Source organism: Bombus flavifrons, chromosome 3 (genome assembly GCF_040668555.2).
Source record: "Bombus flavifrons isolate JBK064 chromosome 3, iyBomFlav1_principal, whole genome shotgun sequence".
Classification (NCBI taxonomy): Eukaryota; Metazoa; Arthropoda; class Insecta; order Hymenoptera; family Apidae; genus Bombus; species Bombus flavifrons.
In genome coordinates this window covers 10,426,279-10,452,641 of record NC_138444.1, presented here as the reverse complement: position 1 = coordinate 10,452,641, position 26,363 = coordinate 10,426,279, and the positions used below count along the sequence as shown (strand labels likewise).

At 37.6% G+C, this 26,363-nt stretch overlaps 1 long non-coding RNA gene across 1 annotated transcript in view; it reads right to left on the bottom strand.

Moving 5' to 3' along the window:
- Positions 1 to 4,903: 4,903 nt before the first annotated feature.
- The window catches only part of LOC138178613 (uncharacterized), a 131,657-nt gene continuing 110,197 nt past the window's right edge, over positions 4,904 to 26,363 (bottom strand). Inside the window, exon 5 of the long non-coding RNA XR_011172757.1 lies at positions 4,904 to 5,224. This is a non-coding gene — a long non-coding RNA (uncharacterized LOC138178613). The remainder of the gene's footprint in view (positions 5,225 to 26,363) is intronic.

The window sequence follows — 26,363 nt, the reverse complement described above, 5'->3', positions numbered from 1 at the left end:
ATTCGAAGGAGTTCTGGCTGTGGTCTAACCTCGTCATTGATTTATCGTCGCTTCGAGGTGTTGTCGTGCAATTTCGAAGGAATTTCGTTGTTGACATTTCGAATTAATTTCGGCCATGTTCGATGGACATCGAAGCTCAGAATTCGCGTTACTATCTTAACCCTCGACTGGTATCGTTGAAACAAGATAGATCGTTGCAATAATTTCAATCGCCACGTATAATCTTCAAGCGTACAATTTTATTTATTTCCCTGTGTCTTTATCAAATCAAATTTTAGAATATCGAGTATTAAATAAAATTAAACGCATCGAAACCGAGTATCCTAAACCAACGGTGTCAGTAGACGACCGAACTGCGAAATTGGTAGAAATTTGTCGACTTGTTGGCAAAATTGACTGTATTAATAATACTCTCGAGTAGTAAGATAATTATCCTTCCGAAAACTGGATTATTTTTCAACGCGTGAAGACATTTTGTTTCCTATTAATTATAAATAACGCATTTATATAGAATTAATGCGTTTATATAGAAACCAGAAAGTATGAAAGTTTGAGACTAGTTCCACCGAAAATAAATATATTTATGATTCAATTAATTAGTAATTTATTAAGGTACAACGTACCTTATACGTAAGAGAATTATAAAAAAATTGATTGAATTTTCTTCTCCATTGGAAATTATGTCCGCTTTATTCGATTTATTATTACGTAGTTTCAAGTTGAAATATTGATTTTATTCAACGAATCAATTTCACGCGACCAGGTATGTCTTCGGATCGAAAAACCTTCGGCTGTATAAGAAGTAGCGATAAGTACTATATATACAAAGAGCGGCGTGTTTCTACCGATCCTCTGTTTACTGCGCCATTTAAACACACCGAACGTTATATCCAGATCTCTGATAAGCACACGTTGCCGTGTTATCGCGATAAACGCCGGAGTTCAAGTACGGATCCGGCTGGTCGTACGATCATAACCTCGAACAACGCCATCGTTTACACGCGTGTGCTTCCCTCGCGAGTAGGTACATACATATCTGAATGAACTAGAGGAAACGAAAGGAACAGAGAGGAAAGAAGAAAATTGAAGGACAAAGTGGAATTGTGGAACTGCTAGCTCGAATATCTCTGTTATTTCGTGTAATGAGCGAAAATGTTACTTATAATCGTTGCATGGTCGCAAGAAAAACGTAACATGGCAGTAACAGTTTCTCTAAGTCTAAAGGTTAATTTTTTTTTTTTTTTATTCTTTTAACCGTTAACTAAGTTTAATTTATGCGTATAATTGGATTAATATCACTCGAGAAACTGTACGAATTACAAGTTAAATTTGTTTATTGATCAGCAACGATAGAAGGTTTAGTAACGAGACAAATGAAATTCTACGAGGAAGTTTTATTATTTATACGATTTAAAATATTTTATACAAATTATAATTAATTGATTTCTCCATCCAGCTGGCATCCAATCATCCACAGTCCAACGATACGAGTAGAAAATTACCGATCTTTATCCTTCCAAGTGTAATATACAAATCAAAATGAAATACGTATTACCTTCGTCCCTTAAAATACAGAATATGCGAGTTAAACTCGAGTACCCTGAAATCAAGTACCCTAACACAAATACGCGTATCACTTGCGAGCAAACGACACTGTTTAACGATCGATTTGAACGTCGAATTTATTACGATAAATTATCAGAAAAACTATGGCTCTGAGTAATCGTGTAAAATAAATAAGAAGGACAAAAGGTGTTCGAACGATCTCGATCGTTCTAAACGATTCTACATTGGCGCTACCTGTCGAAAATACTAATCTCTTCTCGATATCTGTGTCTGATTATCTACGGCCACTGATACGTCTGTTCCTAAATCCGCACGGCCAGCCGTTCCAGCAGGATTCTTTGTACTCGCGAAGGCCACCGAGGCCATGGAATTTTATTTTTTACCGTGGCCAGCCGGAATATTATGTCAGCATTATGTATAGACGCGATACCGCGGACGATGCTTCGATCTTTTCGGGCAGAAGTCAAACTGAAGGCCAGCCACGCACGAGAAACGCCTCGTAGCGAACCCGAACGAACCGTTCGACGTCCTTGCGACAGTTTTAGTCTACGTTTTAGCGAGTTTTATAGTCGCGTCGGCGTGCAAGTCTCACCTACAACATATGAAAGTTGATTTACATTAACCGTTCAGAGACAAAACGGGTACTGCACTCGTTTTGTCTGAATGAAGACACATGGTGTTCATACTATCGGTTTGTGTCTGATACGCTAAGATAGAAAAATAATGTTTATTCGTATTACGGAATGGCTCTCGTTTCACGTCTTCTCGTACATTTTTTTTAAAGATTCTGTATCGTTATGAAAAGAAGATGATAATAAAAATTCAATTTAGTCGGTGTATCATCGGTATATAATATGTAATTTATCATTTATGAAAAATTTAAATGTGCAAAAATGCACGCAATATAATAAAAGTATGTAAAATATCCAAAATATAGTACCTCTTATAATATTTATTAAATAAGACAATTGTCTATCTAGGTTCCATTTATTTTTTAACTACTATTTGGACAAATATGAATTTGTATAAATATCTGTAATTCAATTATTACAAATAATCTGTAAATCGATCTTAAAAGAATTCCGAGTGAGATGTCGCCTATTTTGAAAATTCAACATGTTTAAACGTCGCAACAGCAAATTTGCCCAAGTGGTAGATACATCTTACGTCACTATTTTCAATAAAATCGCGTACTATGAAAATGATCGTACACGTATTTGCACGAGACTAAGGCAGAAGGTTTTCATACATCAGAATCGAATGTCTAATGTCTATGCAGAATGCACGTTTGGTTTCTCTGCGAGAAATTCAAGGCTATATCATTTTTCTAACTGGGGCAAGTGGTGTTTTTAGGAAATCGTGTTTGTATATATTGTTGTTGATTTATTTGGCCGTGTAATTCGGAGATGAATCTTTATGAGAGTGGGAATTGGAACGTGAAGCTCGTTAATGGGAGAATATCGGCTGGTATTGGATAGCCAGCCTTCTGGCATCAGGTTGATAAGTTTACATCACGAGTCGTTCGAAGCATCTAACGAATAAGTTAAAAAGCAATTATAAAAAATAAAAATAAAAATTGTTTCTCTTAACTGCAAGAAATTAGTGGAAACTAATAAATTAATGGAAACATCATCATCTACTTCCTTTACATTGGTCCATTTTCTCCTTAAAAGTACACGAATACATAAAAATACGTAGTCGATAACGTTCTCGAAAGAAGTATTACCGCTTATAGATATTTTGTCAGTATTTTGATAGAAATTGTATCACAAAATATTATCGAGACATAAACAGTTAAAGGTTAAAAAGCGGAAGCTCGACCTCCTAGAGAAACCGAAGAATCCACGAGCGAGAGCTATAGAAACTTAACGATCGGTGCCAATAAGAAACGAAACGTCTGTACGATAACCATGCGAAAATCAGCAATCAAAGCGTCCACGAGTTGAAATAGCGGCGAAGCTCAAGGCCAGGAAGTCCGCAGATAAAGTTTCCGCGAAGCGGTCGAACAATCAAATCGATCGTGACGTTACTCGAGGTTAAGATCTGTCGACGCTCTGGATCCGTACTTGAACTCGTCCCCGCTGAATCATGCTGATATCGCGCTCGATAACGAAATCACACACGCGCGTACAACACACGTTGCTACCATATACATTATCGTTCAAAAATATTTGAATATCTGCTTATTTCTAACAAGACGTGTAGTAGTTCTGTCGCGATTCTCGAATTTTTATGTTTCAATCTAATTTTAGCAATCAGCAAGGATTTCTAGCGGTTTAGAGGAAGAGACGTTTAACATTGAAAGGAGAAATCATGCGTACGAATAATAAACTTTGTATATTTCGTTCGAGCTTGAGATATTTTTTAACGTGAAAAAAGAAAGATATAATTGGATCGAAAATGAGTGGGGAAAATCGGCAGGATTAATCGACGATCGACGATTTTGTTCCCTAGGATCGTCATTGGTACGTATCAGGATATTTCGACGGGATTAAACTGATTTTGAGAAGCATTGCGCATTAACGAAATTAATGTTTGTAATTGATAAAACTGATCGAATTATTTCGTCGTTTGCAGATAAACTCCCCGCGTCTCGATTCCGCAATTTCTCAATTAAATTTCAGTCGCATTAATACACGAATTACGATCGTGATTTCGTAATAAAGCAAGAAATGCTAATTCATCGTTAATTTGTAACACTTTAATGAAATTCGAATACCGTTGCTAGAAATTGTGTAAACTGTACAGAGCTTACGAACGATAGTGTACGTGTACGTAAAGACACTCGGCCAGATAACCTTCCACGCTGGCCGCCAAAGAATCCGTTTAGAGGCGTGCGGTCGCGGTAATCCGCGGCCAGAAAACGCGAGACCAATCGATCATTCCAGAGGGGACAAGGGCAGAAACGTTTTATGTAATCACCGGACACGTCAGAGATCGTACGTGAAAACGTTAAAGCGAGCGTGGCGCAGCTCGATTAGCGATGCGAGCCGGCCGTTCTGAAACCTCGGTGTTGTCGCGTTTGCTACATGTTGTTATTGGAACGGGCAACTATTTTATTTTTATCTTGTATTTATTTTACTTTCTATATTTTATTTTATTTTAAGGAGAAGTTAGGAAACTTTGGGCGTAATTTATACAGAGATATTATGCAAATTAGGATTAATTAAATAATTAAATAACCGATGATTCAAAGAGACTGAAATTCTTCAAAGTATTATTTCATCGCGGTCTAAGCATAACTTTCTCATATTTAATTGCGATTAACTCGTGGCCGGTGAAAGAGGAAAATATTTCAAAGAATACACTTCCTCAAAAATAAACAACAAGAAGAGCGTCTTGTATATAGAATGTTATTTGTGAAATCGACTGTACACCAACTGTCGCCTCGCTATGTCATAAAATCGACGAAACTCCACGTACTATCCATTTTTCACCTTCGTTCACGATTTGGCCAATAAATCGTCGAAACTGATAAGAAACACCTACTTAACGTGTCTTCTTGTCTTTCTTTTCTCAAAACCATAACTTGTGCCGTTTCGCCGTCTCGAATACATCTTTGATCCACGAGGATACGTGGAAGATGACGCAATCAGTGTCTCATAGCAAAGACTCGAGTCAGTGAAAAGTGCATTGTTATCGGCCGCTCCAGCAGCTCCTGTAAGCAAAGATTATCTCTGTATGAACGTAGGCGCTGGTAATAGCGCGGCAAGGGGCCACCACGAAACTTGTCGATCCGTACAAATTTCAAGGCCGATGCGAGACGTCGCGCGGGTACACGTGCGTCGTCTCTCAAGGCCGTGACAATAGTATGATCTTCGTCGTGTTCCTTGCCCGGGTCCTTGAGCGGTATAGGTGCGAGAAACGCGACTTTTGCGCGCTGATACGGTCTATCGACGTTGTCAGGAAGTTGCATTCAGTTTACTGGAGAAAGGAAGAAGTGTAAAAGCACTGATGCGTGGAAAATGGGGCAATCTCCATGTGGAGATCATTTTCCAACACATTTTACATTACACGTTGCCGAACAAAATTATTTCTATGAGACAACTTTTAAGAAATGAATAAGTAGATAAGTCACGATAAGTTGAAAGGGAGAGTATTCTGATTTGATTTCATTGAATTTTATATTTCAATGAATTTAATCGCTGGAAATGGTTAGGAATATTGTTTGAAAATTGGAATTATTGTATGTCTGTTGTTATTGTATGTTTTCGGAAAGACTGACGAGGAAATTATTGGAATTATTAAAAATCGGTAATTGATTCTATTAAAATGATAAAATGATAAAGAAAATTCCATTAAAATGATCCTGTTGTATCGAGCAATGTATCAGAGGCGAACATGTTTTGTGCGCGTGATAAATTGATAACGTTAACACGAAGTCAACATTCGTACGATATTACAGGGAAGATCGACTTTAAGACAATCGTTAAACAAAAGTCCAATAAAAATTTCGTTTAGAACGAGATCGTTTGACCAACCGAGATACATTCAACTTTGAAACGCGACTATTCGTAATACAATTAATAAAATCGTAAGAATCGTCGAGAACTTTAAACAGTACAAACGTTTACCTCTCGGTTAAAGGAGAAGTTACAAAAGGACAGAGCAGCATAGACTCGTAAGAAACTTCCATTGCGCCTGATAAAACAAATCTCAAATGATGAAACATTTAAATTTAAAGCATGAAATGCAAGAGGATGACTTTGTGTTTCCTATTGTTTGGCACATAATTAAATCGTATTGTACGTATCACTGTGGCACTATACGTGAAACTGTGTTGCAGTGGGATAGTATCGATTACCTGGGCGCAGGATATTTATGGATGTTCTATTATAGCACCGAACGTTAGAATTACGTATGGAACGTTCACGTGTAGTATATAGTTCACGTATAGTATATACTTTACGTGTAGTATACACCATTCTACGTTGGTGAAAAAAAAAGTGTTCTCTACTAGTGTCATATTTATTTTTATCGTCCTTTTCTGCGATAACACGTGACAGATATTTGAAGCGCGTCGGTGACCGTGTAATTCAGCTGTAAGTGAAATAGATTCGTAAAGATCAGACACGACGGCAACTGTACGTAATTCGGTAACCAAGTCGTAGTATCTTTATTATACAATGATCGTCAACACAGTCGTTGGGATTACTAATTTTGTCAAATTCACAGACAGTTGCGCTACGATCTTTCATAATATAAACAAACTCCCAAGCTAAAAAATAGAATATATAATAGTGTGTTGATCGAAAACACCAGCCATTTTCCTAAATATAATTCTCCTTCCGTCTTCTAACTGGCAATATATCTATTACTATGTAACGAAATCTCGGTTCGTTTCTCGCTAACGCTTATAAACTAATATAGGGGGGACAATTATTTAACGGGAGAAACTAAACGAGTTAATTGACACCAATTAAGACTTCGCCGAAATAAGTGGGATTCTACAACAGTTCGCTCTTCTTCTACGTGTCAAATTGTCTCAAGTAAGTAACACAAATAACTTTCAAACAGCTGCTCCAATTTCCAGTAAAAAAAAAGGAATAACAAAGCTCGACGATATTCAGTAGCTTCGTCGATAAAATTCTTCTGTAATATGAAACACAGGTAATCCTCGAAAACTTGAAAGAAATTCAGTTTCCATCGAAAATAACGAAACTCGCTGTGGTTAAAGTTTCTTGATAAGTATCACGAAACTCAGGCGATTCGTGAAAAAAGTTCTTTCGTAATATACAACGCACGACGCTCAAAGACCTCCCAATAAGAATTACGTAATTCAAAAGATTCGTCGATAAAATTCTTTGCGAATATAAAACGGATATGACCGTGGAGAAATTTCATCCACAAAAACAACAAAGTTCATCGTTCTTAGAGGCCGTAGCAACATGTTTTCCTGTTGTACATACGACACGAATAATTCTAGAAAATTGATACAATTTCGTCTAAGGACACCAAAGATCGACTACGAATCACCAAGTTCGAACGATTTGTCAACAAAACTTCTTTCTTCGCGTACAACGCGAATAATCCTGGGAAAATTGATCCAGTCTTTGAAAATAACAAGGTTTGTCCCTGTGATTTCGATTGGTTTGGATGGACACGATGGGTAGCGGTCCGCGGAGAGGTCAGCGATGGTAAACGGTGTCGATTATAGGCGAGCCTGTTGTGGTGGTGGCAGTGTAGCATGACTGGTAGCCGATATATCTGTATACGTGTCCGTCCCAGCCGCCCGTGACCACGTGGCCTTGTCCTTGTACGACGTCGACGTCGAGCGTTCCGTGCCACCGACACCCGTCGTCGGTCGCCGTGGAACCTTCCTACGAAGAGCCGCGGCGGAGAGAAGAGAGATGTCCCAGCTCAGCTCGCGTGTGCGCCCGAGCTTCTCGCTCTCCACGTATAAATGCACACGGCCAATACATGTAGAGGTAGGAATGTGTGCTCGTGAACGCGTTTACGTGGAGCAAAGGCGCCGTTTAACGCGGAATTACGAGGTAATTCGTCTCTTGCCAACCGGCAACTGCGTCACCCGTAACTGTAAATCTTCTACCTATCGATTCGATGCAACCTTGGACAGCGGCTAATTGAGAGGTTTAGAGGAAACGCGGTGCGAGTGATCGAATCTTTAACTCGAGAATGACGTGAGTAAAGGCGAGTTTTTATAGAGGAATCCGTATGTTTTTGGAGGGTAAGCTATTAGGCGTGGAAACTTGTTACCTGTAGATTAGGTGTAATTTTGAATAGTAGATATTCGAGAAGCTTAATGGAAACGTAAAACGAGCGATAAAACACCTTCATTGGAGAAGATCGCGGGTAAAGTTGCGTTTTAATAGGGAAACCCGGGAATACATTTTTGGAGAGTAAAGTAATCCGATGCTTTGCACTGTATCAGTTACAACATTACATATTTTCTGACTATTTTGGAATTTTACAAAGCACGACTTACGCGTATAACGTCATCCGTAAAGCGAAGCATGGAAACTCGCATGAAACACAGGAAATCTCGATATCTCGTCACAAATAACGCGTCACGTTTCTCTTGACTACAGCTTGCAGTTGGAATCACCTTTTGCTCGCATTAATCACACAGTGCAAAGGAACTATTAACTTTAACCTCGGCAGAAGATTAAATTGTAACTGACGTTTTCCTTAAAAGAAAGAATACCTTATATAGCTTATAGCTGCTAAAATATAAGCTTCAAAATTACCAAGGATTTTGTACTTACACGTGTGTTTTATCAGAAGATACCCAGAACATGTAAAACACGCGTCCCGCAATACATACAAATTTACAACTGTGATCCAACCGTATACATGAAGCTTGTGTGCAACTGTAATTAGTAGCCTGATAACTTCACAAGTTTCGTATACCGATTTAATCAACCACAAGAAATATATTGCTGAAAATTATTTACACGCGTAATCGTGTTTATCATTATCGATCGCGTTCTCGATTGACTCGCCCTCGCCTTTCGATTGCATTTCAAAATCTAACATTATTCTTATTCTTACACAACGAACATGTTAAAACGAGATTATGAAATTTTTCATTCAAAGCTGACACGGAATAAATGGTTCAGGGTTACTCTTCTCCGATAGATTCTCTCTTAAACAATAAACGAAGGAGAATAACGTGACTTAATACGAGTTATATTCTTTGTTTTTCACAAAGAGACAATTTTTTAATCGCGGACGCTAACGTCAATCGATTCTGTATTATGGAAATTTTTATTTCTTCTTTAATTTTTCTTCTTATTTAATCTTATTCTTCTTATCTTACTTAATTTTTCGAATTGCAGGATTCGACAGATTCAATACAAATTTCCGTGGATTTATTAATTATTTCGGAAAGATTTATATCTTCCTGTCTCTACCGTCAGACGGCTCGTATATGAATTATAATAATTATATCAAATTAAATATACGTAATACTTTATTGGCACTTTACTTCCTTAGAACACAATTAATCCGAAATATATGCATCTAGAAATAACTTGATAATTCTAAAGCAAATTTTATCTGAAATACTCGACGCGTTATGAATTTATTCTTTTACGAGCTTTGCTTCCACGTGTACGTACGTATATATGAGAGGAACATGTATATATTCTGATAGAAAAAAAATGTTGTAAAAACTATATAAAAATAAAAATAAAAAAGAGAGTCGATCCTGAGAGTTTTATATTTCACGTAAATTAAAATCATATATCTGCCGTAACATCCCTTATATCAGATTTCCCTTGGTATAGGTTAACTTTCGTTTGAAATACTCTTTTCATTGGCCATCAATCTTGAAGATATCGTGGAAAGATTGAAATAAAACCCCTTGTATACCGTTTCTATTCATGAATCTGAAATGTAAACGTCGGTATTGCGTTCGCATTTTGTGCAAAATTATCCGGAAGAACTGATACCGCGTGTCGCGAATAGGAGAAGATTGCTATAGCGTCATCGCATCTCGCATAACATTATGCAATTTGATTAAAAACTCTTCGAAAACGAGGACAGGACGATTCTCGACGAGAAGTAGAGTAGTAGAGATCTTCTGCTGATCCGTGGATTTTCGCTGACGGTTTACGATGATCCAGCAGTCGTGTGTTGCGACGCTGATCAGGCAAAATACTATGAGGCAGATTAGTTTCATAGCTATTACTACTGTTATATTACTACTGTTTATTTCTTGTTGTTTCTCATCATTATTCTATGATACTTGTTACTTTTTATATTTATTAAAATACTTACTACTTGTTTACTGTTACTTACTAAAATATATTAAAATGTAGCTTTTTATACTTTGATTTTTTTATTCTTCATGTCATTACATTGAAAGATCAACAACGGAATTGTAAAATTGTATGTAATTGTATAAGTATTTAATATTTTTAATGAAACAAAAACTAACTAAAATATGCAATTTCCTTTGATTCCAGGATTATGTAATACCAAACAGTTTTGTATTATTTAAATGCAGGTATGATTAAATAAAATTTTCTAATCTCCTAGAAAATTACTTCTTTCGCGGTTATGTCACTATTCTTCCGGGACAACAGTTTGTGAATAATATAATCACGTTACATAAAACTAAGCTAAAACGGGAATAGAATATTTTCGATTCGTTGTTTCCACTTCGTCGAAGGATCACTGAAAATACTACGCTACTCGCAAGCCAAATCTGAAGAAATCAACGCCAAATTATTCTTGACCTACGCCACGGCACACCTATACGATAAATCCAAATATAGAATAAGAGTAAGATACAGTAATCGACCCAATGAACAACAATCGATCGTGACTCGATCCATGAAACTCCTAAGAAGAGTTTAACCTTTATCCTGTGTGTCAATTTCATGGTCCGATTAATTTTCTGTACGATAGCTTCATTATTTGTAACGCGACACGAACAATTTAACACTGAACGTGCAGAAATTTCATTCCTTCTGTTTCTGATAGAATAATTCGTAACTATCGCATTAACTTTCATTAGGAAAGTAAATTATTGTTTTATCGAGTTACAGAACACGCGTAAGGATAATAGACACATCACGGAACCACATTACATAAACCGCAGGCACAAGAACAATTTCTATAATTTGGAAAAAATCATTTGTCACAGTATCGTCGAATACCGCAGTTTCTCCTTCGTTTCATCGAATTGCAAGATCCGCACGGAGGAAAATAAACTATAACAGATATCGACCAAATTTCTGAAATTCCCCTTCGCGATTACGATGGTAACCCTATGGCAAACTGTAAATTGGCTGAACGAAACGATTAAATGAAAATTTGCGTTAACGCGACGCAAATCTAACATCGGCTAATTAAGAAACGCATGTACAACTATTCCTACGATAAAAGGAGCTCCCTTAATCCTCTAAACCTAACCCAAGCACTGAGCAAAAAACCTACCGACGCAATTGTCCCGATCGGAAATAATAAATTCCCCATGTCTTGGCGTCTGTCTTGGTATCGTTGAGTCACCGCACTTGCACAAAGCTTCGAAACCGACGCTACGTTTCATCTTCTCTCGATATAAGAAACTATCTCTAAAGAAAGAACCTAAGAAGCAGACGGAAAGAACAAGAAGCCTTGAGAGGGGAGCAGAGAAAACGGAACTCGTCTCCGCCACCGTGTTGGACACGTGACACGGATTTCGAGATCGGAGGATGGCCGGTCGACGTGGCATATACGACGAAAGCACGCGATGCATCTAAACCGGGAACACGTGAGAACCAGTTCGGATCCAGTTCCCCCGGCTGCAGTTGCACCGGCTGACGGTGGCGGTCGCATCGATCGCCCGGTCGCCAAGGCTGCGTCTTATTCGGGCAAGGCCAAGGTCGTTGGCTGGCATTGCCGTCGAGCGAAGGTGAGATCGCAATTTCCCGCACGGGGGTTGCGCGCGGAAAGTGCAGCCGGGGTCACGGGCGATCCGCGAGATCGAACCAACCGTTCTTGGCATTCGTCGGGATCGATGCGAAAACAGGGAGCAAAGGGATACAGAAGTCGCGGCAAGGAGAAGAGGACAGGCATTGGTCTGACGTGCCAACAAATTTTGTGTAGGTGCGTCTCAAGCAGGTTAAAGTTAAAAGTAGTGGTACGAGACAGATGGAAGAGGTTCCGATTGCTCTTGATGTCTTTTAAAGGGGATCGAGCGAGGTTCAGAGAAATATTTTTGGTTAGTTTTGTGCACGCCTTTGCAACAGATTGGAATTGTTGAGAAGTCTTTCGTAAGAAGTACATTATATATTTTTAAAGTAGAACAGCGAGTCGACGTGCCAATAGATGCGCTTTCTACACAAGTTAAATATGAGACGAGTAGCGAAATTAATGTTGACATAAGCTTCTAAGGGCGACTAAAAGGATTGTAGCAAATTTTCTCATGAAATTTACGAGCACCGTAATTTGTAAAGTTTGACGGTGATTCTATGTGCTTGTAGATTACTTCGCTAGTATTGGTTAGTAGGTAGTTGGCAGATGGTTGATGCGAGCTTCCTAAAGGAGGACATTAAAATCTACTGAAGTTATCGTAGAGTTTAGGTCATAGATTGTCCTATATCTCGTGATTATGAGTATAACACTCGTAGATTGATTTCTTCGTTGAATGTCTCTGTGTTGAATATATTTTCTGAACAAGAAATTTTCTAGTATTTCGGTAGTATCTCGTATCCATGGTATAAATAATTTAGTTTAGAGGAAAGGTCTGGCAAGAAAGTGGACTGAATTCCCTCATTCTTACTCGGAAGCTCGCATACCTCATCGATGATCCACGTTCTTCTCGAAAACGAACCTTCGTTTATTTTAATTCCTGTCTATGTGACTATTCATTTCGCTTTTATTTCTAAGAAACTAAATGGATCATAAATCTATTCGAAATTAAAATGAGTCACACAATTAGAAATGAAATAACTAAAAAGTGAAAAGGATAACTTTTATTTATACTCTCTCTCTCTCTCTCTTTCTCTCTTGTGAGCAATATTACAGATTTGCAAAAGTGAGCAATAAAAACAAATAGAATATCGTGGTATATCGTTCAGGTATCAGCAACAGCAAAGTTGCGCAATAATGACCACCTCAGCGATGATATAATAATGGTATTGCAAACAATATTAGTCAATAGGACGTTTCCTGGTTAGATAATGGCAGCAAGGTTACGTGAAAAGAAGCAACGTGTGCGCGAAGGTGTTGTTAAAGCTGTTCGAAGCTGACTTCTACCTAATCGGTCTATAATACGAGACAAGACTGGTTGCGGTCGGTTCATCTCGTAGCTAGGCGGCTTATTTAATTGACTCGAGTTTCGTGCGTTGCTCAATTTTCCACCGAGACACGTATTTTTATCCGTCATATCGCTTTCAATCTCGATGTTGCTACCTGATAAACAAACTACAAATTAAAAGAAACAAACGAAAGTTCCAGCAAAGGTCACTTCCTACATCATTTACTTTGCCAGAGGGAAATTTCAATCCAATTCTCATAATTAGTAAAAAAAAATGATTCTATTATCATTCAATCGCCGAAACATCCTGCAACATTTATTACCACGAAATGGCATTCCATCTTAACTGTTCATAAAAATTTATATTTTCTTTATATTCAATTACTAGGCATCTCGTACTATTTATGCCAAATTCCATTACGATTCTCCAATTAGGAAAAGTTTGAAGCCCCGCGTACCACGTATTTCGACAAAAGCAAATCACCTCGTTCTCCTTCCACCCCGTAGACTATTCTTCCGTTCAATGTTTCGAAATCTGTGCCTTCCTCGACGTTCTATAAATTCTTGTGTGTGTCGTAAAAATCGAAGGTCTTGACATTGTTCCTCTATTCAGCCATCGCATCGATATCACGACTTTAAATACGCCGATGCTCGTTTAAGCGGTACATCACCCTTTAAAGGAGGTAGAGCCGGCGTCGAATAGAAGACCTGTGGCGATATTCTACGTACAGTAGTGGCTCACGGAAGTATTTCAACGTCACAGAAAACTTTTATACGTGCGTGTTACGTAAAACGTATCGAGACTTTATTAGCGGTTTAACGAAACGCTTCGCACAATTTGGATGCGACGTGGAAATGTACGTGAAAGTTACGAGATATTTACTGCAACGATGCATTTAGTAGTAAATTAGTATGTCTATAGTATAGATAGCCGTAAACATGTCATTGGTACCAAAGATAAACATACATCGTGGCTTATTATTAGCGAGTAACTGAGTGCGTTCAGACACTGTGTTGATCTTTCCAAAGTGTTTCATGATGATGATCATTATGAAACTTATGTCTTGAAATTTGTTTCAAATTTTGCCAATCTGGTAGCGATAGACGAGCCTCGTTGCAGCGCTATTGAAATTCCACATTATGGAAGTATAATAACGCGTGTTGAAATACTTTCGGCAGCGACCGTACATCGAGGCTGGTCTGGCACACAGTCAATAATGCACCTAGTCGATTGTATACGAATCGTGTACGGCTCGAGCATACTGAAATATTTTAGTCTTATGTTTCGTAGTTTCTGTTGGCACTCCGGTATCAAGGACAACCTTCATTCTTGACTCGAGGCGGAAACGCGCGATCTTTCGCCGTTTCGATCGTTCCAACGTCCTAACCAAACAACATTGGAGGAGGACGGAGAAGAGAAGCGAAGTAGGAAGGGAGTTGTTTTGGTGATTCAAACTTAATTGTTTCTTCATCTGCACGATGATTACGAAGGATTGCAGTTGGAAATGAATCGCAATTATTGTCATCGTTTGCTAATTATTGACGTAGAATCGATTCTATTTGCATTGAAATACATCGATACATTGTTAACCGGGCACGTGTATAAAATCGATTGCATATGCATTAAGTTATGTAATTATTAATATATGGAATTGTTTATGTCGTTGTCAGAGCGTCGTTTACTGTATCGAGTGATGACCGTTTTCTCTCGATTTCTAGGATTTTTCCGATAAACGTTGATATCATTAAGTTTTGTAAAACAACAGGTCGCAAATTTTGTTAATCGCCTGTATATCGACGTTACATAAGGTGGTCACTTCAAATAGTTTTAAGAAGATTTCCTATTGATATACTTAAAAATAGTATATTTTATAAATAAAAGATACGAAAAGATCGATATCTATTTTCTTTAATTCACCTGCAACACGAAGCTACTTTTATTAGAAAAAGTCCATAGAACATTGCTATTTATAACGTTATTTACTAAATATATTGATCGCATATACTGTTAACACGTATAGTCTACAATAGAACATAGCAAAATTCGAGGAGAGGCCGAGATATGTTAATTACTCGTGTCGAAAGGAATGGACAAGTTCTTTCAAGGGAAACTTGAATCCAACGCCACTCAACTGGCGATTATCTTACAATTTTTACCAACTTTATCCGCTATCTTTTCGTTAAAATTTCGTTACCACACATCCTAATATTATTCCTACTGTTTCTCCATCAAAACCAAATTAATTCTATCGTGCTGATTACGCGGATTATGTAAAAAATGTTTCTCAATATCGATGTAAGTTTAGAATCGCGTGTGGATAATCTAAAGAAAACGTCGACTAATATCGACAGATATCGATGCCAGATGATATAAGTTCGCTGATCTACATCGGAATCACATAAAAAGTTTATTAGCTCAACGTAGAAATTCTCTAGCGTTTACCTTGCTTCATATTTCTTCGTACACGCGCGTAAAGCAGCGTGTGTATCATTAAGAAGCAGATTTAATTACTTCCGGCTTGAAAATTCCGGATCGTTCGATCACGAGAAACATTAAACGGCCACCTTCCAGCAAAACGCGTTTATATTCCAAGGCCTTGAGAATCATTTCAAAAATGAAATTTTGCAGTCGAACACACAGCTCGCGTATCTCTTCGTCGTTAATAATCTTTTCACAAGGTGTATCCATTTCGAAATGAAATCCATCAGAAGATATACTACACTGTAAACAAATAGGTCATATTCATCATTCCACATGAACGAGCAATTTTCTAATCGAATAGAATGTACGAAATAATATAGAAGAAGATTGTTAATAGCGAAACATTGAATTAATTTCAATTATTTATAGTAATTTTAATATCTGCTGTTCGTTTCAATGGATTTTGAAACTTTGTCAGAGAATCAACGCTGCTCTACCAGATGTATATCGTGAACGCTAAGTTACTGCTAGACACGATATCAAACACACACATAATCGAGTTCGACATAGTTTAATGTCATATTACGTTCCACGAATATGACTCCTCAGATCGATATTAATTCCTTGACAGTCTTTTATCACTGAAATCATCAACCTAGATTATTAAAATAGATTATTATTATTGTATCAAGCTGATTCTAATCTCGTGCGAATAACCTGTGTATACAATTTAAGGAAATAAGAATTTGAAATTGAGGAATAATTTCCAGCTGTTAGTTGTCATGTTTGACGACATCGAACGATTGCAACGTTATACAGGGTGGTTGGTAACTGGTGGTACAAGCGGAAAGGGGGTGATTCTACGCGAAAAAAGAAGTCGAAAATATAGAATAACCATTTTTCGTTCGAGGCTTTGTTTTCGAGAAAATCGACTTTGAATTTTCGATCGGTACGCGTGCGGTATGTTATAACGGATCTCACTGTAGATCGTTGTCTCGATGGAAAAATTAAAAAAAAAAATTTTTATTCTATATTTTCGACTTTTTCGCGTAGAATCACCCCCTTTCCGCTTGTACCATCAACCACCCTGTATATTCGACATAGTTTCATTCTATAACACATCCCATGAATATGTCTTTTCAAATCTCAACGATTGCTTGTTACCCAAACTATCATTTTGTATCGGTGGAAGTTTTCGTTAATTTTTTAAAACAGACAAAAGAAAGAAATAAGAATTCGTAATCTAGAAAAAATATTCAGCCATTATCTGCTACGATATTAAAAACTGGAAAAATTGTGCTCGATATAACGCCGAATAAACTTCTTATACTCCAAATCTCCACAATTTTTTGTCCCTGAAACCATCAATTAATACAGCAATATGTAAATAATATCAAACTAATAAAATCTCATACAAATCTTATTAGCAATCGATGCCAAATAAAAAATCGCAAGAAATAATAAGAAAATGAAATTAGGCACCAAAAAAGAACTTTCAGCTTTCCCTATTTTCCTCCCTTTGCTGTAGATAATTTTGGACAAGCTACGTAGTCGTTAGGTTCGAATATCGAGTTTGATTAAATTTGTCATTGTTGGAATTTCGATGTGGGAGGATCGGAGGATAAACGAATTTTTTCGTCGAGCTACGTCGCCGAATATTCGCGGTCAATTGACGTCATGTAATTCGAGCAAACAACGATCGATGGTTAGTCGCGCGGCAGCCGGCAGAGCAACGATTTATCGATTCCATTTCACGTCATCGCACCACGTGTCACTAGATAATGCAATTTGCCGCAAATAGAATCCATCGCGGTAGTCCATTACACTATCGAGAATCACTTTGTCCGAGTGTATTAATTCGAGAGCTTTGCACGGTGCAAGCTCGTTCGCGGAATTTTCACCGATGTCTTAGAATTATATGTGGCGAGCTTACGTATGATCGCCGGACAAAACGAGTGATGTAGGAGGACGTCAAATAAGTTAAACGTTTGTCGTGACATTTCGAGTAAATGAAAACGTTCTTTGGTGAGCATTTGTAGCTCTAAATGGAATTACAATATTTCTGGAATATATTAATACTTACTTCTTAACAAATATAGACACGCGGAAGGGATTACGAGATAACGAATTACAAATAATTTCGATCTTTCCGATCCTTCGTCGAATTCAAAGCGGCAGCTTCGCTCTCCAGTGATTTGTGTAAACCGACAGAAATCAACCGAAAATCGATCAGAATCAGTCGATAATTTGTCAAAGTTTGTCTACTTTTTGATGATTCGTGAATGAAAGAAAATTCGATCTTTCAAATCGAATGGAATTAAACTTCGAACGTATAAAGCTTCTTCGATTTATCGTTCAGAAAATTAGTGGAAACGGGTGAAAATTCGGTTCTCGAGTCACGTACTTACGTACGTGTGTACGTGTAACACAAGCAAAGTTTTGCAAGCGCCTTCAGTTGAACTTGCGCACGTCCTCGACTGCCGTTTATCTGTCCAACTATCTACATTTAATATTTTTGACGGAACTTTTTCAAGCACCGTATTTTATCCGTGCACGAGGTTTCTTTTTTTCTCTCATTGGAGATAAATTAGTATTGAGAAATGGGTTATCACTTACGGTCACAACGTCAGCAAGGACTGCGCGGCCTGACGAGTCAAGGAGCAGAAACCTTGCAAAGTTCACGTTAAACGTTACCTTCTATCGCAAGTAGCGTGCAGGCCGCGAAATCAAGCTATCATTGCGTCGCTGACGAATCGTACGAACGGCTTCTTCGCTGACGAGAACGTTTCCAATCGAAAGAATACCACAAATATGACACTTTACGTTTCTTCTTCTGCATCTTTCATCCCTTTCAGCGTTTCGCTCTTCCTTACTGATAAAATTTATCAACAATTATCAGCCCAACTTTGACATTCGCGCTTATTCATTTGCACCTTTCAAACCTTCGACAATTTCATTCTTGTTTATTAATAAAATTTCATAACAATCGATTCGATAATAAAACGACGAAGAATTGAGGACGAAAAAATTATCGTTTTATTGCCAAGAGTTTCCAACATATCTCATACGAAACTTTCAATCTTTTCTACAATACCTAACGTTATATTTGATGCGTTATATTTGATGATTATATATGATAGCGTGTTCTAAAGATCGATACTCGCCGATCACTCGTTTCCGATTGAATTTTTACTGCCACCCTGAAGAATGTAGAATCAACATTTCAAAAGTTTCATCTGCTTTTACCCGAATCTATTCAGCTTTATCTGACCACGGACACGCATGGCAAACTTCCTTCACCTTGCAACTTCTCTTTTCACGACGTCAAATGAAACGGAACCTATTCCGATAAGATGGAACTCTATAGATAGAAAACGACACGGCGTCCTCTGTGACGGTTAATAAGCGAGGGTATTTAGGTGCAGTCATCGAAGATGAACCGGCTTTTCGTACCCTGACCGAAAGTTCGTATCCTTGACACAGAAAACGGCAGTAGTCTAAACCGAGGAAAGCGGCCGTTCCATTTGCGATTCAAATACCAGAAGCAGCGAGGACGAGAATGCCAGAGCAGCGAGGCGAACTAGGGGGTTCAAGATCGCGACGCGACATTTCCTCTTCGACAATCCACTGTCTCTTCCTTCGGTTTTTCGCAGCCAGTTTTTCATTCTTTCTTCGTTTGCTTCGTTCTCCTTTCGATATTCGTTCGTCATTGACCTAATTTCCTCGTTACGCTTCTATCTACGATTACACGCGATTTTTTTACCTACACGTTTCACACAGCGTGTGCTTGTCCTTCCGTGGAAGGATTTAGAGTTTATTTATGTTGAAGGTATGTCTAATACGTCGTCCATTTGGTTTCATTAAGCGTAGCTTTTCTCAGAATAATGAAACAGAGTTGTTATAACCTTCGATATTGTACTACATTTGCATGATAATGACCCAGTTATTTTTTATATACATGTATATACAATATGTGTACATATATATTGACATCGAATATATTATTATTATTATTATTATGTACTGTTACGTGTGGATAAACAAGACACTTTATTTATAAAAGAATGTTTCAACAGTGTGGCAACTCGGAATATTTGTAAACTCAGTCCAGTGTTAGAAGAACATGGAAACTGTCAAGAGAAAATTTTAAGGACTCAGTGTAAGAATGAAAAATTAGAAAAATGATAAATTGTTTCCTAGAATCTATTCGTTATGTGTTTACAGCAAACGTCTATTTCCTCCGTACGTTCCGAAATAGTTTTTCGTTAATCGTCAAATTAAGATAATTCTTCGAACTTGTAAAATAAGTCTGCGAAACGACGAACATTCTGAATCCTTCCATATTCCATCGCACCATCAAAGGATCACAAATATTTAAGTTATCATACATTCGCTCATAGAAACCTATTCAACCAACGATCAAAGAATTGCTGTCGGCTTATCACTTATCTTCTTTTCTCTATGGATGTTCACAACTGAACTGGGTCGAATCGGCGAGAAATTCTCGCGTGAACGTTCGTTCAGCGAACAGCTTTCTCTCTCGCCCTCTACCGCACGATCCTCGTGAACAAACACTAGGAATGATTTATCATGAAAGGCAAAAGGGGTTCGTGCGGTGGCGTAAGCGGTCGAAATTGAAATGTTAATTCGCTGCTACGGCAGAACGCGGCTCGATAAACTGAGATTTCCACAGTACCTAACCGATAACTGTAAACACGCGGCTGAAAGTCGTCGCGAGCCGCGAACACGCGCATGTATGCGGATTAACCTTGATCCTTACAGACTTACAACCTCGGCCGCACGCGCTCAGACAACGTATTTGCGTTCGGTAAAAACTGCGGATGATCGTCGATCAGCGAGAAAAAGAGACAGGAAAAAGAGAGGAACGGAAAAGTCAGCAAAAACGTGAAAGAAGAAAAAAGATGTTTTCATTCGTTTTTTCTCGATCTACGACGATTGTGTTCTTCCCGAATAATCTGAATTTAACTCTCGCGTGTGTGTGTGTGTGTGTGTGTGTGTGTGTTAAAGTACAAATTCAAACTTTTTAGATGACTTGTGAATTTTTTCAAAATCAACCGTGCTGTTTTATGTGACCCGAATTGTTATTAAAACATAGACAGCGTTTAATGATTTTGTTTTGGTACATAGTATGTGTGTTGAAAATCTGAAAAAATCTGAACAAAAGATATCTCTGATAGGGCGAAAACGCGGAGGGGAAAACGACAGGATTAACGAGGATGTTTAAATCCAAATATTTGAAATGGTTTTTGATCTTTCGGCAATCGTGAAAAATGATCGAGGATTGGAGATTCTTGTGGAACGTCGAAAGAGAAGTTCTGGGAGAGACGTTTTCTCTAGCGATTTTTCGATTAAGAATGTATAATTTAGAAAACTAAGGACCACGACATTTTTGTCGAGTTTCATAGAATCAAATCTATTTTTCTATGTAAATTGCAACTCGTATGCATCTTCTTCCTGACTCCTTCCCTGCAGATTCTTCATATTCCTTTACGTACAACAATAGCATTTCTTTCTTTCAAGTATTTCTTTACCGAAGTAGTGGATCACTAAATTTTCTTCTTCGAGCCAGGAAAATCATCTCCTTTTCATTAACATTGTCAGTTATTCTATTTTTGTTATAAAAGTCGTAACGCAGTATCACGAATGTTCTTCATCTTCGGCTACCATTCTTTCACTACCCCTTAATCCTCTTTAAATTTGTATGAGGTCATCCGAAAAGTATCTTTCGCCTTATAAGGAAATAGTAGATGCACAACGTTTTCCGTTTTATATTATTTTATCGAATTACGTATAGTCCATTTTGTTCTAACAAATTAAAGATCACAACGTTCGACAGATTAGGTTTCATGTTTGTACAAAGATGCATCGTTGTAAAAGACGTGTCTGTAAAAGAAAGACACTTTTCGGACAATCTAATACATACTTAATAAAGATGAATTATTAATTTAAAAAATAGACAAATAAAATGTCATAGGATTTCGACAGATTAAGAAGAATATTTCGTTAAAAATCACAAGAGGACCTACGTAACTCAATACATTGCAGACTCAATATAGCGTAGAAGGTTAAAGGGACGCTAGACGAATTCATTTACACGGACGAACGTATAATTTGATTAAGCAGAATTTATTCGCATGTATCGCATACTTCATAGACGAACTTTCAGCTAGGGCCAACGACATGGACCAGTCACGTTCCCGTGTCTAATCTATTGTTAAAAACAATTATACGAATTAGCCCGGAGGAGTCGAGACGCGATCCGGGGCAAGGTTGGCTATAACGGGAATTAGGCGAATCAACGAATTGCTCTCGTCAGCGTCAGCAGTGTCGTTAAATTCTCGTTGTGAATTTTTGTTTAGACTTACACTCTGGGATTTTTCGACGAGAAAGAACCGTACACGTGTCTGGACTTAATTTTATTCTCCTTGAGAATACATTCGACGATGGACATTTTGAACGTTAAACAGTTTAAGCTAGGCTATAAACTAACCTCATTATCGTGTTTAAACGTTTTCATTTTATCTAAACCTTTTGTGCTCTATCATTCCCACGACACAGAGGCCCGGCTTTTCAAATGTCATTTTATATCACGAGCTTGGCTTTTTATTAACCGCAGTCTCGCCAAGTACGTTATATTCGAATTTTGTCTTCTTTTCAACGAGCAAGAGCATAAAATTGAAATTGGATATCGCATAGGAAAAGCTGAAAAATCATAGTGACGTTTGTCGGATTACTTCTACTATTCCTGTAAAACAGAGAACGTGCTGTGTTTGTTATTGTAAAAAATTGACGATATATTTCCCAGTCGTGTAAACGTATCGTGGCGTAAGATAGAGTCGTAACTATACATTGATTATGGAATTAAACGTGATATATGGAGAAACTCATGTACAACCGAATTCAAAGTCTTAGAAGCTCAAAGTCTTCGCGTACACCACCGTGGTTTTCAATGGATCTAAAAAACAACGATTACTTCGTATTTTCTTTAAATACATCTTTATGGCCTTTATCGTGTAAGATATATTACACAAAATAAAATCAGGTACCTAAAATTATCATTAATCAAATATCTAGAATTAAGCGATTAATCTAATCTAAACGTAATTTATACTGTCGAGAATCACGTATGACCCAAAAATATCAATCGAAGGTTAACGTGCATTACGTTGCATTTTCGATAGAATCGCCATTCCTAGAAAGCATTCCTTTTTCCCCTTTCGCCACGTAATTTTCCTCGACGTTGGAATCTCAAATTTGTCGTAGCACTCGGCGTTCCTTAAGATCAGCAGAATTTTTATAAAATCTTTCTAAATATCCAGGACTACGAGAAGGACCCACAAAAAAAATAGGATGTAGAAATAGACAAGGTATTATGTCGAAAAGATCGAATGAAAATTCGGCACAGCTTCGCTTATGATTCAAACTATATTCGATCGTGAACGTTCGACAGCTTATTTCTTTCACTGTGTGTCACAATAAGACCGGGAAACGACCAGGAACTGTTGGATCAGCGGTCGAAAAGAGTGAAGGGGACGCGAATACAAGACGGCCCTGAGAATGACGAATTCCAGAATGTTTAAACCGTCCGCCCTTGCCGTATCCGCGTCAGTATCCCGAAATTCGACGTTCTTTAATATCATCGAATCGTTCGCCTCAACTTCTTTCTCCCATCTTGTCCTTCGAATAGACCAGACATAAAACCGATTTTACGGACCAGCATTGTCCGAAGATCGTTTAACTCCTGAAGGGAGCCATAATTCAGCTCTGATTTGATGTTTTTGCCGATTAGTTAATCAAGGACGCTGTTACGTTATATTTTACTATATTTTCTTACTCGAAGAGTATAGATTTTCTGTATAAAAAAAATAATCGAAAAAGTAAGGACGAGAGAGAGGATGAAAATAATTGTACAAAGAAAACCGAATTAGAATAAGAAGAATAAATTGTGTAATTTAATTACCGTGATTCGATAGAACAATTTGTAGTAAGGAAATTTGAATTTTTATTCTGACTTCAGATCTCGTCCCATTCGATTGTTATCTTCAAGTTTCTTGACTCGAGTTGAAAACGAGAAAACAACGGCGAAACGATGGATAGAATGGAAAGATTAGAATTACAGAGAGTATTAAATGATCGTCGACCTCGGTCGAGGAAATTCAACGAGGCTACCGTCAGCGTTAGGCGCTCGTTCAATCGCGTTATCTGACCAATTAAAATCAACCGTTTGACGTTTGTTGCCCTAATAATTCAGAGAACGAAGGCGGATCCAAGGTCTCGCAGACTGCTTACTCGAACGAACAATGCGACTCGCATTGATTTCAAGCCTCCAAGGTTAGCTGAAGCGAATACATCGTGCGTCCACCTTCTGCCAGAACGATTGTGCAGCTAATAGAATGGCATTCTTGTGAAAAATCAGTGAATTTATTGCCAATAAAACGAACGCGCGTAATGAATACGTTCAAATGAACGCGTTAAAAAGAACATGTTAATAAGAACGCACGATATAGATGTGAAATAATCACAAACTAAACTTTGTCGATTAATTAACAACCTGCGAGTTAGTACACGTATTTCGTAGATTATTAAATTTGTTAAGGTATACCAATGCAATTTTCCGTATCGTGACTATCATATTCAGAGACTTGGCGTAATATTATTAACTTTCGTTAGCAATATTTAATTGATAATTAATAGAAAATTTGTCACAGTTTACGATGTATCAGAAACTTAGTTTCAGGAGTAACAAGTAGCGTTGAAACAGCTAATTGTAAGTGTAAAAATGATATTTCTCATACGCGAAGGAAAATGTGTAATAATTAAATCAGTGTAAATACAGAATAGACAAAGATATCGTACCTGTACTGTCAAAACTAGGCAAAAATACGACATTCGTAGAATTATAAAAGAAAAGCGACCGAATAGTCACGGTATATCGGAAGTACGATTTAGATTTACGATGAAACAGCGGAAACGGAAGGGAAAGTAAGTGCATACACGATCCATGACGAACGACGAAAACCTGCGGCAAGTGTTTCGATCGATTAGTATAAATTCTATTCTGCTTTCATCGTCGATCGATTCGTCAGACTGGAATTCCTATAGACGAGAAAGGGAGGTAGATAGACAACTGCAAACGCTGACTCACTCGATTATCCGCGGCAAGAGTTGAATCTCAATTAAAGAGCAGTCTTGTCGTCGGTCAAAAGCCCCATTGCAGTGCACTGTACTCTTTGTTTTCCTGATGAGGGCGCCGTTTGCCGTTTTCCATCCAAAACTATAATAACACTGTACGTTTAATTCGCAGTAATTTTGAAGAAAATTTACCGTAAAATCTGTAATTAATTATAATATTCCAAATTAGATATTCTACAATAAACATTTATTTATCCCACGTTTTCATAATTTACGTAACTTGTCTTTTAACATAAAATCGACATAATGATAAAAAGACGAACGATCGAATTAAGTATGTTCTCTTATCGAAAACAGGAAAGAAGTCGATCGATCTTGCTAGAATCTGATAAAGACGAAACAACTAAAAACCTAATTTAAACTATTATGGTCAGCTGTGACTCAAACGTAGCGAGGATTAAAACCACGAAATCCCAACGATCAAAAGTGTAAGGGATTTATTGTTCCAGGAAAGAAATTCGATATACATGAATACATAGAAAATTTCACTCGATGAACGAGAAGGTATAAACTATAGTTCTCAGTTTAGTGTTCTATCGTTCTGGTTGAAGTGGGAGGATCGTTAAGACGGCAATTAAACACGTGTTTCGAGGTAAATTCGGTGATGACTAAATGAACCGACGATAGCACGTACGACGAAACAAGAGGCAGAAATAGCGTCGTTACGATCAGAGACACGTGCGCTGAAGCGAACTCGATTGTCGGTAATGAAGCTGGGTTCAACGAACTCTGTGATACTTTAACACGTGGTTATATTAGGACTTTGTTTATAGTCGTTGCACCGCGTGCACTTTACGCCGCCTGTTCAACAAGTGATTCAGTCTCGTGACGACCAACGCGATGAAAACAATTTCACCGTTGCATCTTTTTCAATGGCAATCCAGAAATATCCACAGGAAAACCGCCCTCGTGAAAAAAATGCCAATTTTATCCCCCTGACGATGGATTCATCGGGTACGCGAATGTTTGTCGCGAATTGAGCTTCTCGCAAGCCAAACCGATCGATTATCTTTCCAATTAATTTCTTCGTTTCGTTACGTAAATTTATTTAAGTAGATGACATGTATAATGTAACATGTATAATTCTAAGATAACATGTATAAAATGACATGTATAATTCTAAGGTAACATTTAAAGAACAGTATTTGTAATATCATTCTGCTACTCTGCTCAGGATATACGATCCTAAACAGATGTCTTATATCGATAGATATTAGTGAAATATAAATATTTCTGAAATATCTGTTTTCAGTATTCTATATAATTTTAGTATCTGGTATATCCCATTGCTTTTTACGAATAAAATATTCCAGGAAAAGAAAAGATACAAACACGAGGAACATGTTCGAAGAGCTAAACACTCTTCTACTCTTTCCTGCCACTCTCACTACGACGTTTATGCTGTACCTTTCTCTATAAAATAAATATTTGCATTTACGTATGAGCGTGTGT